This window comes from Corvus hawaiiensis, chromosome 4 (genome assembly GCF_020740725.1).
Source record: "Corvus hawaiiensis isolate bCorHaw1 chromosome 4, bCorHaw1.pri.cur, whole genome shotgun sequence".
Taxonomy (NCBI): domain Eukaryota; kingdom Metazoa; phylum Chordata; class Aves; order Passeriformes; family Corvidae; genus Corvus; species Corvus hawaiiensis.
In genome coordinates, this window is record NC_063216.1 from 60740445 (window position 1) to 60753448 (window position 13004).

Here is a 13004-nt window from a genome sequence, read left to right on the forward strand (position 1 = left end):
TGAAGGATTTCCTGTGAGCTGACTCTTTCCCCTCAGCAAGGTTGCACATATTTTTTTCTAGGAGCTGAAAGAGAAGTGTTAGCAAAGATGCAGGAATCAGATGGAGAGGTAGGGAGTGAGGAGCAGCACCAGGCAGAGGTGGTGGGAGGAGATGCAAGTGAGGCAGAGCCAGGGATGGCACAGAAGCATCAGCAGAGGCAACTCACACTGAACAGAGAGCCAAGTGAACTGCAGGCAGCAGCTACAGCAGTGAGACAGCCAAGCAGGAGCAACATGAACACCAGTTTGGATCAATTTAAATCAAACCTTGATCCCCGCTGAGAGTTAAAAATGTTAATAAGTGAATGAAAGCTACTTCAGGGGAGGAAAATTATCAGTCTCACAGTAGTCCAAGGGAAAACTGTCAGGTTTTATACTTCACAAACTGTTTATATTGCATTTGTTGGAGTTTTCCTTTGGAGTTTCTACTTTGTTGAAGTTTTATTCCTTTAATAAAGGTATTGTTTGCAAACAATTTCAATTATGTTTATTAGTGGAACATATTAATCATCAGAGCACTGGAATACTCACTGTACTTTTCTCAGGTTTATTGAAACAGGCCTGACTTGGTGTTTTTTTAATAACCCGTTAAAATTCTTTTTTAGTTATTTCATATATTTTGTATTGGTTTCATAGCCTTTTCATCATCCACAATCTAAATTTAACAGGATTGTCTTTTCTTTTTATATGACAAGATCTTCTGTATGATGATCTCCCTTCAAAATAAGCTCAGTGACTCAGTCCTGGTTCTGTTTTACTCTTCATTCTTCCTCACTTCTGGAATGAATTTGAACTAATTTGAAATCTGTCAGTAAAATTATTTAAGGTACATTTAGTTACATTTCCTATGACTGAGTTTTAACAGGTAATTTAAAATTCATTATTTAGCAGCCTTCTGAAGTTGTGTAAATAGTCCATTGTAATGTATGACTGACTGATTTATTGATATATATGGCTCCTTCAAGGAGGAATTGGGGTCAGTATGCATCATGCAAAAGCTATTAGATTGAACCTCATTGCCTCCTTCGGGTGTAGTTTGACCAAATAGGTTCCAGTGAGTTGATAGGTTGTGTAGTGTATCTTTTTCTAGAGGCAGGGAACATTAGCATCAGTGGAGCTTTGAAAGTAACATTGGAATGAGTGTAATAAAATCTGAAAATAACAGTCAGCCATGCAGTGCTGGCAGATTACAAAATATCCTACCATTTTGAATGTATGCGTTGCAGTCCTCTGAAGAGAAAAAGTACATAAAGACATGACTAGAATTTACTCTTTTATGGCCTTGACTGTGACCTGCATGCTAATCCAGGAAGGAAAGTGTTACACACTCTGTGTGTAGCAGTGAACCTTTACATCCACTGCAATTAATACCCCCTTGTGTGTTTCTTTGATCCTAGCCCTTTTTAACTCCTCTGATACAGATGTCTAGACAAACCCAAATACATTTACAACATGTAATTACAAAATGTAATCTGCTTTGAAGGACATATGGTTCTGCTCTAAGAAGTACTGACAAGAACTGGTTTTTGTAATATAGTCTATCCATCACTTCTAGGCAGAAAAATGCAGAAAATAGCCAATCCCCTGAAAATGAAAATCTCTGTGGATATTTTTTCTCTGTATCTGTAAGTATGTAAAGCAGGTAGATACAAAGCTGCTGAGGGCTGATTTATATTTTTAATCTATAGTTAATACTGACATGTGTTCACATGTCTTAAAGCTACTCAAGTTTACTGCAGTGACACTTCTCAGGACCTTTAAACAACTTTGGACTACCTCCCTTGATCCTCAGAAGCTCCTGGGAGCCCAGAGATCACCTTGTTTGCACAAACAGTAATCCCATTTAAAAGAAAACACATACTGCCTGACACGTGATATAATCTTTGAAACAGACAAATCCAATGTGGGAAAATTTTAAGAAATGAAAAGGAATAGCAGAGAGATACTATATTAATGGAAAGTTTGGGATTACATTGGAGGTCTAATATGCCCTGAGATACTGCGAATCAAGCTAGGATAATCATCCCTCTCCCCCCAAAAAGGTGTGAACAGATGCTGTTAGCAAGTTGGAGTGGTTAATCAGCTGAGTTCACTTCATAGCAAGAAATCACCAAGTACGTGTTTGGTCATCCTTATTTTTACAGTCAAATTTCTTTTTATGGGCAAAACCACTTTTATGCAACGAGATAATTTTACTGTGAATGAAATTTAAGTAATAAAAAACATGTTCAGATCTATTTGTTGCAGAAAAAGAAAGAAGAAAAAGGAAGAAAGATAAAAGAAAGAAGGAAAGAAGAGTAAAGGAAGAAGGAAGGAGGAAGAAGGAAGAGGAAAGATGGAAGGTGAACAATCTGACTAAATACCAGTTAAATTTATTGCATATAATCTTGCCAGCACGTATTCCTTTCTGTGTGGTGTTCATAGGACCAAAAGATCATTAGCATAGGAAAAGACAGTTACTTTTATAGTTACCAGCACTGTGATACTCACCACTAAACCACATCTCCAAGTGCCATGTCCACACATTTTTGAACACTTCCAAGGATTGTGATTCCACCACTTCTCTGAGCAGCTTGTGAGGAGCAAGGAGGAGCAGAGACAACATGTCATGTGATAAACTGACCACAACACCCATTCTCCATCCCCCTGTTCTGCTGGTTGGGAGGAGGTAGAGAAATCGGCAGTGAAACAGAGACAAGGAAGAAGGGAGAGGTACGGGTAAGATGTTTTAAGATTTGGTTTTGTTTCTCATTATCCTCCTCTGATTTTGATTGGTAATTAAGTAAATTAATTTCCGCAAGTTGAGTCTGTTTTGCCTGCGATGGTAATTGATGAGTGATCTCTCTCTCTCACTGTCCTGATCTTGTCCCATGATCCTTTCATTCTGTCTTCTTTCCACTGTCCAGGCAAGGAGGGGAGCAATACGGTAGTTTTGGTGGGCACCTGGCATCCAGCCCACTGCAACCTAAGACTGGCTTGGCCAAGTTTGCTAATGTCTATTTCTTTACCTAAAAACTGGTGAGTAGTTTCTGGCCTGGAGTCTCCAGCACCAGCCTGTGCTTCCTGTCTGGTCATGCCATGGTTTGTTCTCCTGTACACTGTGTCTTATGTCCCTGCCATTGGGGCCCTCTGCTCTCAGCCAAGTTGGTGTTCCTCTATAGTGTATTCATCATACTTAAATATGTACATGTTGGAGATATTCACAGAATAACTACTTGCTACTGTTCTTCATAAAAAAGGTATGTTAAAACATGGAGAGAGCAGTGCATATAAAATTCAGTAGGCAGAGATGACGCCCTGAGCTTTGCAAATATTAGTGTTACAGCTAAAGAAAGTAAAAGAAAGCAGCCAAAAAGAGTTCATAGAGAGCAAGATGAATAGTCTTCAGTGATCAGATGTCGGCCAGTTAGTTCAAAGCTTCTGGACACTGACTAGCAAGGGGAATAGTGTATACACTGAACTAGTATGCTCCATTATCTCATTCTACTCTGAAAACTCTGTCTTCTTTATTCTACCCCTAAAAGGATGTTGAACCTAAAGGGATTATAACCCTAATTCTTCCCAGTTTCTTCACTAATTCTTTGTGCTATCTCCACAATTGCCTGGCCTGTCAGAAAAACAAGAAGTCACTTATTTTCCTGTTGTCTGATATAGCAGGAACAGTATCTGGCAATATTCATCTCATCTTGGAGATGTTTTGTTTAAAACTATTGAGATTAAAGACTTGTGGTGAACCTCTTATTGAGGTCTGCCAGTGGCTAGTCTCAGCAGTAGAAATCAAGGACTACTTTGAGTGGGGATGAATTTTATTCTGTTGAAAAGATTAAACTGTAAATTACAGAAAGATCTTTTAAAAAGCCACTGTCTTCAGCTGGAGGGAAAAGCTGCATTAGAGTTATCTTTGCAACATTTGGTACACTGCCCACAGTTGATTGTCTGTGTTTTAGAGGTGTTATCCCAAAACTCTCATCTTGCCTTTACTACCACGGCATCTGTCCTAACTAAGAAAATGTCTAAACACTCCCAACACTGATGCCTACATTATGACTGAGAAGAGCGTCAAGGATGAACGTACTGCCTGTGATGCTGCAGGACCATCCTGGGCTGTGATGCTTTTCTCAGCACTACTGCCAAGAATAGCATCTAAACCTTGATTGCAGCCTTGCTTTTCTGAAGTGTCGCTTGGCAACAAAATACGTACCCAGCGATTAGTTTTGCCAACTTAAGCACATTTTGTGGCTGAATTTGCCCAAACTTCTCTGACTTGAACATTTTCTGCTTGATTAAAAGAACAGCAAAATCTTTTAAAAGGTACTGAGCTTTTAAATTACTGTAATAAAGTACTGCATTTATGCATTTCTGCCATTTGTATTTGCATAATTAAAAGGGAAGATTTATATATAGAGAGGCTTTTTTATTATTTTCCTCTAAAGCTTTTGCACATAGGGTGCCTGTGTTTGATCCTTCTGGCAGAACATGGAAAGTTGTAAGTTGTATATTTGAAAAGAAGCATAAGACTGAATATTAAATGAATACAGTTATAAGTTATAAGCAAAAAAAGGACATGTAGAAAAATGAAATATTCCCTTTCTAGTTTTAGATTGGGCATACAGGACTCTTTATTTCTTAGAATGAATCTTAGAATTAGCACCTTACCCACTCCTGTTGATGTATGCTTTTGTGGGCGTATGATATATATATTCAGAATGAAAAGGAATGTTCAACAGGTGCCAGTGCTATTAAGCTTCATCTTCTAATCCTGTCTTTTACATCTTCAGTTTCTGTGGCAATAACTTTCATCCCACTGCTGTGTTTATAGCCAGCAAAAATATGTAAGTGCCAGTTTATCTAAATTCTTCTACTATTTATATCAGTGTGAACTGGAGCTTTTCTTTTTACATATATACATCAATTAAAAAACAAAAAAAAAGGAAAAAAAAATCAAAGTTGTTGTGATTCAAAGGAAAAAAAATACTGAGATCAATACTTAGAAAATGCCTGGAAAAAAATAACCCTAGTAGAGCAAGGTGTGGGAATGAGGCCTGGGATCAAGCTGGATTTTCCCTAACAGTGAGAATGAGGTGCGAGCTGTACCAAGTCAAATATGCCTGCCTCTGAAACATGAGCTGTAGCCATGCAGAGAAAGCTTATGCAGGTAGCATCATGAAATCTCTTTCTTCCCTCTTCTACATGGTTCTTCATTTTTCAGCATGGTTTTCAGGATCACTGCCTTAGCTGTTTCACCTGCTAAGCCCCAAGTGGGGAGCCTCATCAAGCCATCCCAAGCAGCTAAGCCACTTTTCTGGGGAGCAGTACATGCAAAATGGGTAGACAACTTAGAATCATAGGATCATTTAGGTTGGAAAAGACCACTAAAATCATCAAATCCAACCATAAACCTAACACTACCAAGTCCATTAGTAAACCATGTTGCTAAGTGCCATGTCTACATATCTTTTAAATACCTCCAGGACTGGTGACACAACCACTTCCCTGGACAGGCTGTTCCAGTGCTTGGCAACCCTTTCAGTGAAGCAATTTTTCTGTATATCCAGTCTAAATTTCTCCTGGCACAATCTGAGGTAATTTTTTATCATCTTAACTTGATTGGCTTTTGAGTAAAAGGACAAAGCAATGCACCAGTATCTCACACTGGGGTGACTAAAGACATGATGAAGTAGGCAACTGATACTAGTGACAGCAGTTGTGAAAAAGGCATAGATGTTTAATGACAACTGCCTGTGAAGGATACAGCCTCAGCTTTCAGCATGTGAGGAATAAATGTCACATTTGACTGAATCTTTCTCGTCTCATACAGGCTCTCCCTCTGCTTTTATCATGTGTGAGCAGAGTTTGGCACAGTAAAAATGGCATCCTCCTCCTGTCAAGTGTATTTGCTCCTACAGTGCCTGTGAATAGGCACTGTCCAGGATGATTCAGAGAGTGGAGCCTCCTCCAGATAGACATCGATTGTACTGCTTTGAATCAGACATGGTATGACTTTTACTAACTGCTGTAAATTGACTTTGTTTGCATATCTGTGTGTCAGTTTTGCCTACATACTAAAATGTTATCTGCCTCCAGATCCTTCAGAAAGGGAAGATGCATGTCTCAATACATAAGGACTATTCATCTAAGGAGCACTCAGGTCAGGGTCTGTTTTGAGGGCATCTTTCTCTATGGGGACTGTTGTAAATCTATATCCTTCAAAAAGGAATTTATTGTATACAGGTTGGTAGCATCAGAGTGCCACAGCTGCTTAACACACATTAGTGAAAGAAAGTTTGTAGAGACTATTCTGATGTTTCAAGTTTGGGAAGGTGATGGTAGGAGGGAGAGGACACAGGAAGAAATACCCTATCTGGTATGGTCAATCCCAGGTGGAAGACTCGTGGTTTCATAGTGTCCTCTTATTCCTTTTACATTCATCTCACAACCCTCCAAACAGTTCAGTTACAATCTGACCCATGATCTCTACCAGTATGGAAGGGCAGTCTCTGATTATTAACTGTCTTTTTTTTCCTGACCATTTTTTTAATAATTATTCTAAGCATTTAGAAAAGAAGGAAAGTGTTTCTGTATGTTTAGTGTTTGTGCACATCAGCCAGTCAATCTGCCTGGGTGGTGAGTGCTGCCATTAAAGGCCCAGCAGTCAGTCTGAAGCTCTCTTGTGTTGTTATACATAAAAATCAGAGTGGAAATGCTTCTTAATCTGGATGTACTATAGCTTTGGGAAGTGTGAAGAGGAAATGAAATGTCAAGGGTAACCTCTTGCTGCATTTCTGTAATTACTTTATTATCATTTATGATTTATAGCAGATTTCTGTGAAGCAATTATTGGAAAAAACACTATGCATGTACATTTGTGAGTGAGAGAAAGAAGGACAGATTACTCTTTAGTAATACAGTGCTGTTTTCTGCTTATAAGCACTAGACATACTGAAGTGATTGACATGTCTAGTGACACCTTCCTTAACCTGTGTTTTCTTAGAAGAAGCTGTAGAAGTTATTATGAAGACTGTGTTAGGAGCATCATAAAACAAAATCAGATCAATCTTTGGAATACATAGGATACATTTAGAGGCAGTCATAGAGGAAAATCATTTATCAGAAAACATCATCAGGCATATAGCACCATTTGTTAAAGATCACTATATATGTGAATATTATCTCTTTACAGGCCTGAGAGGGCTAAAGGGGCTGATAGTGCATAAATTCAAGCTAGGAAAAATGATAAATTTTTACTTTGAAGTGGAAAAAAATACCTTTTAGCAGATTTCATGAAAAAAAGTTGAAGAAAGGAACTTCCACAGTTTCACGGTGAACTAGAGAGCACAGACTTTATTTTTTGTCCTTTTGTCACTTTGATTCCTGACAGGAGATACTGAATATCCTGATGTCATGGTATTTGTGTTGTTATAAAACATCAATATGATTTTAAAACAAAAACTCTGCAATAGATCAGGACCCTGCTCCTATTTCCTACAACTGTTTCACCTCTCCCTTAAGCACCATTTTGTGTGTCTTTACTTCCTCATCTCACCCAATGCTTTCCTGCCACTCAATATTATTCTCACCCACCCTCAAAGACCAATTTTTACCAAGCCATGATTAGGATGGTTTCTGGCAACAGCTTAAGGCTCAATCAACCCACTGTAATTCAGTCCCTTGTCTCCATCCGCTATTCCTGCTTACCATTATTGTTGCCTCTGTGAATATACTCCTTGCCCTGTTTTTTCTTATCTCCTGCACAGATATTAGATGTTTTCCACAGCATTGGTTCTGGACTTCAGTCTGCTACATCAGCTCTTAGGGAGGTAGGATGCTCCAAGCATGGAACTGGGGATTCAAGAGCATCACTGGAGTTCCAGTTAACCACTTGTTCAGTGCTAAAAAGAGCACATTACCTATGGTTTTCCAAGGCTTGCACTTTGGCTGGATAAAATGGCTTCCCATAGGGACAGTAGAAGGTGTGCCTACATACTCTTCAAGTATGGATCATTCTAATACAGCAAGGACTTGCTTAAAAGCACTAAAGTGCTAAAGGAGCTGAATTATCTCAAGCAGGGAAAAAAAAAAGGAAACAGAAAATTTTAGTCATATATTGCATTTTATCTTTTGTTGGTTTTGGAATTGTGAGAAACATTTTGTGAGACATTTAGAAAGCAATGCTTAGCATGATAGATCACTTGGATGAGAAAATTATGGTCCAGATTAAAAATGTTTCATAAAGTTCTAAACTTGGAGAAAATCTTTCACTGGAAACTGTCAATGTTGGCAGCCCAGTTTACAATCTAAACATCTTTGATCAGTCCTTTAAAACTTAAAGCAGACACTGAATATCCCTGCATAGGACTTAAGTGACTAGGTTTTTTTAGCCGGAGGAGAGAGTGAGGTCCTGCAGGGTACAATTCTGTGAGATCAGGAGTTGACCCCGTGTCAGACAGAACCAGTTTCAGCTCCAAAACAGACCCACCAGTGCCCAAAACTGAGCCCATCCACAACACAGCTGATGCCTATGTGACAATGTCTTTAAGAAACAGTAAGAAATTATGTGCAGCAGCTGTGAGACAGGAGTGACATAATGAGAGAAACAACTCTTCAGATGCCAAAGCCAGTGAAGAAGGAGAGGGAGGAAGTGCCTTAGGTGATGGGGCAGAGATTCCTCTGCAGCTCATGAAGAAGATCATGTTGGAGCAGATATCCACCTTTGGTCCATGGAAAAGACCATGGGGTGGCAAACTGTCCTCCTAAACCTGTGGAGGACCATGTTGGAGCAGATAACCATCTGCAGCCCATGGATGCCCCCAGGCCGGAGCAGGTAGAAATTACAGCCTGTGGTCATTGACCACTTCATAACTCATGGCCTTGAGTTTCATCAGGTGCCTCTTTACAAAGATATATTTGATGCTAATGGAGATATTAATGTGAAAAAAGTGATCTACAAATGGATTTAAAAAGATCTGGAGCAGTATATGAAAGCAGGGGATGAAATCTGTATTAAACTGACTGGTGTACCACAAGAAGAAACTCCTCCTAATTACATAGGAGGAGCATACAGATTTCTAAAAAGATGTTAATAACGTGAAGCAGCTCAGTAAATCATACTAGCAATATTTGTGTTTTAGTGTAATAGAATACTATCTGAAGCTTGCTTTTTAAATCACTGCTCTTCATTTTAAGGACCCTTTTTTTTCTACTGAGGGTGTGATTAAGCTTGTACTGATGTCAGCAGAAGAACTTGGTTTAAAATAAACATGTAATGATACCACATTATCTTTATGGTATAGTAATTACATGCATCATCAAAAGCAGAATGTGCCCCTAGATGCATTCTACTGTAAACTCTACAGTGTACTGTACACACATTTTGTAGCTCATTTTAAAACCTGGAGATAATAATTTTTATGAGAAAATTGCAGGTTTGGGAATGTATGGTATATCAGGAATTATTATTACTTGATATTGATGCCTTAAGAGGCCTCCTAGACATAGAGACTGGACAGGAGTAAAAGAATAAAATAGGTATTTATTTGAAAAGCCTTCAAAGGTACACCCTGGGAGCCACAGGCTATTGCCAAAAATGGACCCCAAGACAGACAACAGGTCACGAGTTCTTCACACCTTCATAGGTTTGGTTCATTTGCATGTCAGGGTTAATTCTCCAATTAAAGCTTCAGTTTAATGATGTAATTTCTCCTCTGCATGCCCCCCTTAGAAGCTCTTTGGATTATACTTTTTGGGCCTAGGATGGTCTGGGTGACCTTGGAGAGCCGGCCCGGAGAGGCTTTGTTATGTCTGCCTAGCATGAGAGAGCAGAAATTAACAGTCTACAAGAAACCTCAGAGTTACGCTCTAAGCAGTACAGAATCAGGAAAATATAAAAGTTAAAACCTAGGCATCAATATAAGTATGAATTTCATTGTACTGCAAAAACCTGTGAATGTTCCTCTGTACCTTTACACCACAGTGTAGAGTAGCGAGTAAAAGGCCAGAGTGAGCCCAGTTATTCCAGCTGAATGTCGGGTTTGTGGAATCTGTATACCTTAACTGAACTTGAAGGTTTAGATGGTACCCGGTGTGTATCTAGCATTCTGGTTGAGTTTTGTCTCCATGAATATGCCTACCTGTATTATACTGGTGCAGTCAAGTTTTTCTTAACAAGATAATTTAAATCTCCATTAAATGTTGAGCTAATATTTGACTATGTTAGTTTTTTACACACTGATGTTTGGGGGGTCTTTCGCAGTAAAGAGTGAAGTTACTGCTTTCTGACCTCTTGAATATTCTCATGTAGTACATAAACACTTTACTTTCCTGTACCAGCTTCAGAGATGGCATCACTTAAGTATTTTAGATAACTACCTGGTTTATGTGATACCTTCTGTCTTGTTGCTTTTCCTTTAGAAATGGCCTTCCAACAGCAAAAATTTTTGAATCTGAATCTCTGGCTTACATAGCTTCCCACAGAAATAAATTCATAAGAGAGTAACAACATGATTATAATACAGAATCACACATAAAAATTGTGTTCTTGCTCAAGTTTCCTTCCACATAAGCGAAACCCAGTTTAGATGACTGACACCCTGCCCAAAAGCAATGTTTAACAAGATTAAAAGGTGACTGTAACTCAGTCCTGTATCAAAGTATTCAAAATAATAAGATGTCTCACATGTTTTCTGTCATTTTGCCAGTATTTCTAAGTGCCATTCCAGGTCAGGTCTCTCTCCACCTGATTGACAAGGATCAAGCAAAGAAACTTAGATAAGTAACAGGAAAAAGATGTAGGAAAGCTGTGTCAGCAAAAGCAGTTTTGTTTGAAGAAGGGGAGAACTTGTTTTGTATCTTCAGGTACTAATATGAATCTCCACATCATTAGTAATTAGGCACTGCCATTGTCCTCAAAATTACTTCCCAGTGGCCAGTCAACCCAATAACTGTCTATTTCACACCACAGATGCTGAAACACCCAGTTCCTTAACCAGACAGAAGGTTTCTCGAACCTGTGCTCCTCTCTTTATCCCATGAGCCTGGCTGGATCCTGTGAAGTGCAGCCAATTTGTATACAGCATATGCCAAAAGCAGATGGGAAACAAGAAGCAAACCTACTGTTGAGTAGTACATGCTCAAGTGAGGGAAAATGCCTAGTGGAAACTCCCATCTGAGCTGGTTTGGAGACTGATTTTAATTGTTGAATTCTCTGCTAGCTCTCTATAAAAGCCTTTTCTGGCAGCTGTTTCACTAAACACAGATAAGTAAATTTATAGTGGATCTTCCATCTGAACCCCAGCTTCCTACTTAAGCTGGGCCTAACAGACAGCTGTATTCAACATTGGTGTATGTTGAATACATGTAGCCATATAAAGCTGAGTTTTATGTGTTGGAAGCAAAGACTGTTACAGTAAATCTATAGATTCAAAAAGAAAAGAAGGAAAATCAGAGAGTATTAAAAGTTCCATTTGTACTTGCAATCATTCTATTATGGTACAACCCAGAATGAAACATTTATTCAAAGTAATGGGCTAGATTGAACTATTTTGTAGGTTGTTCAAAGTTGCTGCAGTTAAAAACAGGATCAATTAAGCTGAATGTGCCCTAGTAAATGCTCTGGAACATAATTTTAAGTAAGTGTTTGGCGTGAATACAAATTTTGCCCTCCACAAAGTGAATACAAGCTCAACTTTCAATATATCATGTGTCTATTCAGTGCCACATTATGCAAGTACTGCTAGTCATAGTGTTATATTTTATCTGTTTTGTAGGCAATTGCTTAGCGGGTTCTCAACAAAATTAATTTTGTAAAAATTCAGAAAGCAGAAAGACAGTGGGTAACACTTTCCACTTCTTAAAGCCCAAAACAGACAGTAGAGCATAGAGGTAGTTACACAAATTTTGTTAGTTACAGTACATATTATTTCAGCTAATTATCTTCTTAATTTATTTTGTAAAATCAAACACAGTGTGGTAAAACTTTGAAAATAACCCTGATAATTTTTTTAATATATAAATAAAAGCCAAGAGAACTCAAGAGTCTTGCTTTTCTTAGTTCATTTTAATTTCTTCAAATGTCCTCACAGATACATAGGATTTAATCGATGGCTCTGAGAATCCCACACAGGAGCTTACATTTTTAAGGAACTGTTTTTAATCTGAGAACTACACTACCTGAAAATGTCTCTAAAATAAGCAACCTTCTTTTAGAAGATGTATTGGTGTATTCTCCTTGCTAGAATTTTGTGCCTGCAAAATTTCCTTTTATTAGTTACTGTTGGAAAGTGAGAGAAAGAAAGAGCTATATTATGAGTGACTAATTGTGTGATCACATATCTCCAAAAACTGAAGCTATGTAGAACCTATTGAACAATTAACTAATTGAAATATCTGGAAATTAATTTAATTTAAATAAATGAAGTCACATTTTAATAAAGTAATCTATGTTTTAATTTAACCTGTAGCCATTAAAATTAGGTATCTAGTCTAAATCAGTTGTCTAAGTATTCCACAAAGAGTTAGACATTTCCAGAGACAGTGAGGATAAATCTGTTGTTGGAAACAGCAATCTCGCTTTGCTTACTATAGAGAAGAAGCCCGAATTTAGCCTTGACATCCAACCTTTAGATTATAAAAAGTAGATTATCTGAAGTCCATTAAATGCTTTCAAAGGGAGCTACTCATAGACTGAGGTAAGAGTCACAAGGAAGGTAGTTACAGTCCCCCTTTCCGTGAATCCCCTTACCTTATGTGTTTGATGGACAATTAGATGGATGAATCTCTTGTGTTGCAAGGTCAGAATTGTTGATTAGCACTAATGCAATTCATGGAGACCATAGTTCTTTCGTAAGTGAATTCTGTATGAACTCTACATAAAAATTCATTAACTGTGCTAAAATGGGCAGGCCTGAGAGCTCATTAGGTAAAACCTAGTGTATATGAAAAAGAAATGAGGGAAATGGCATTTTGTTGTG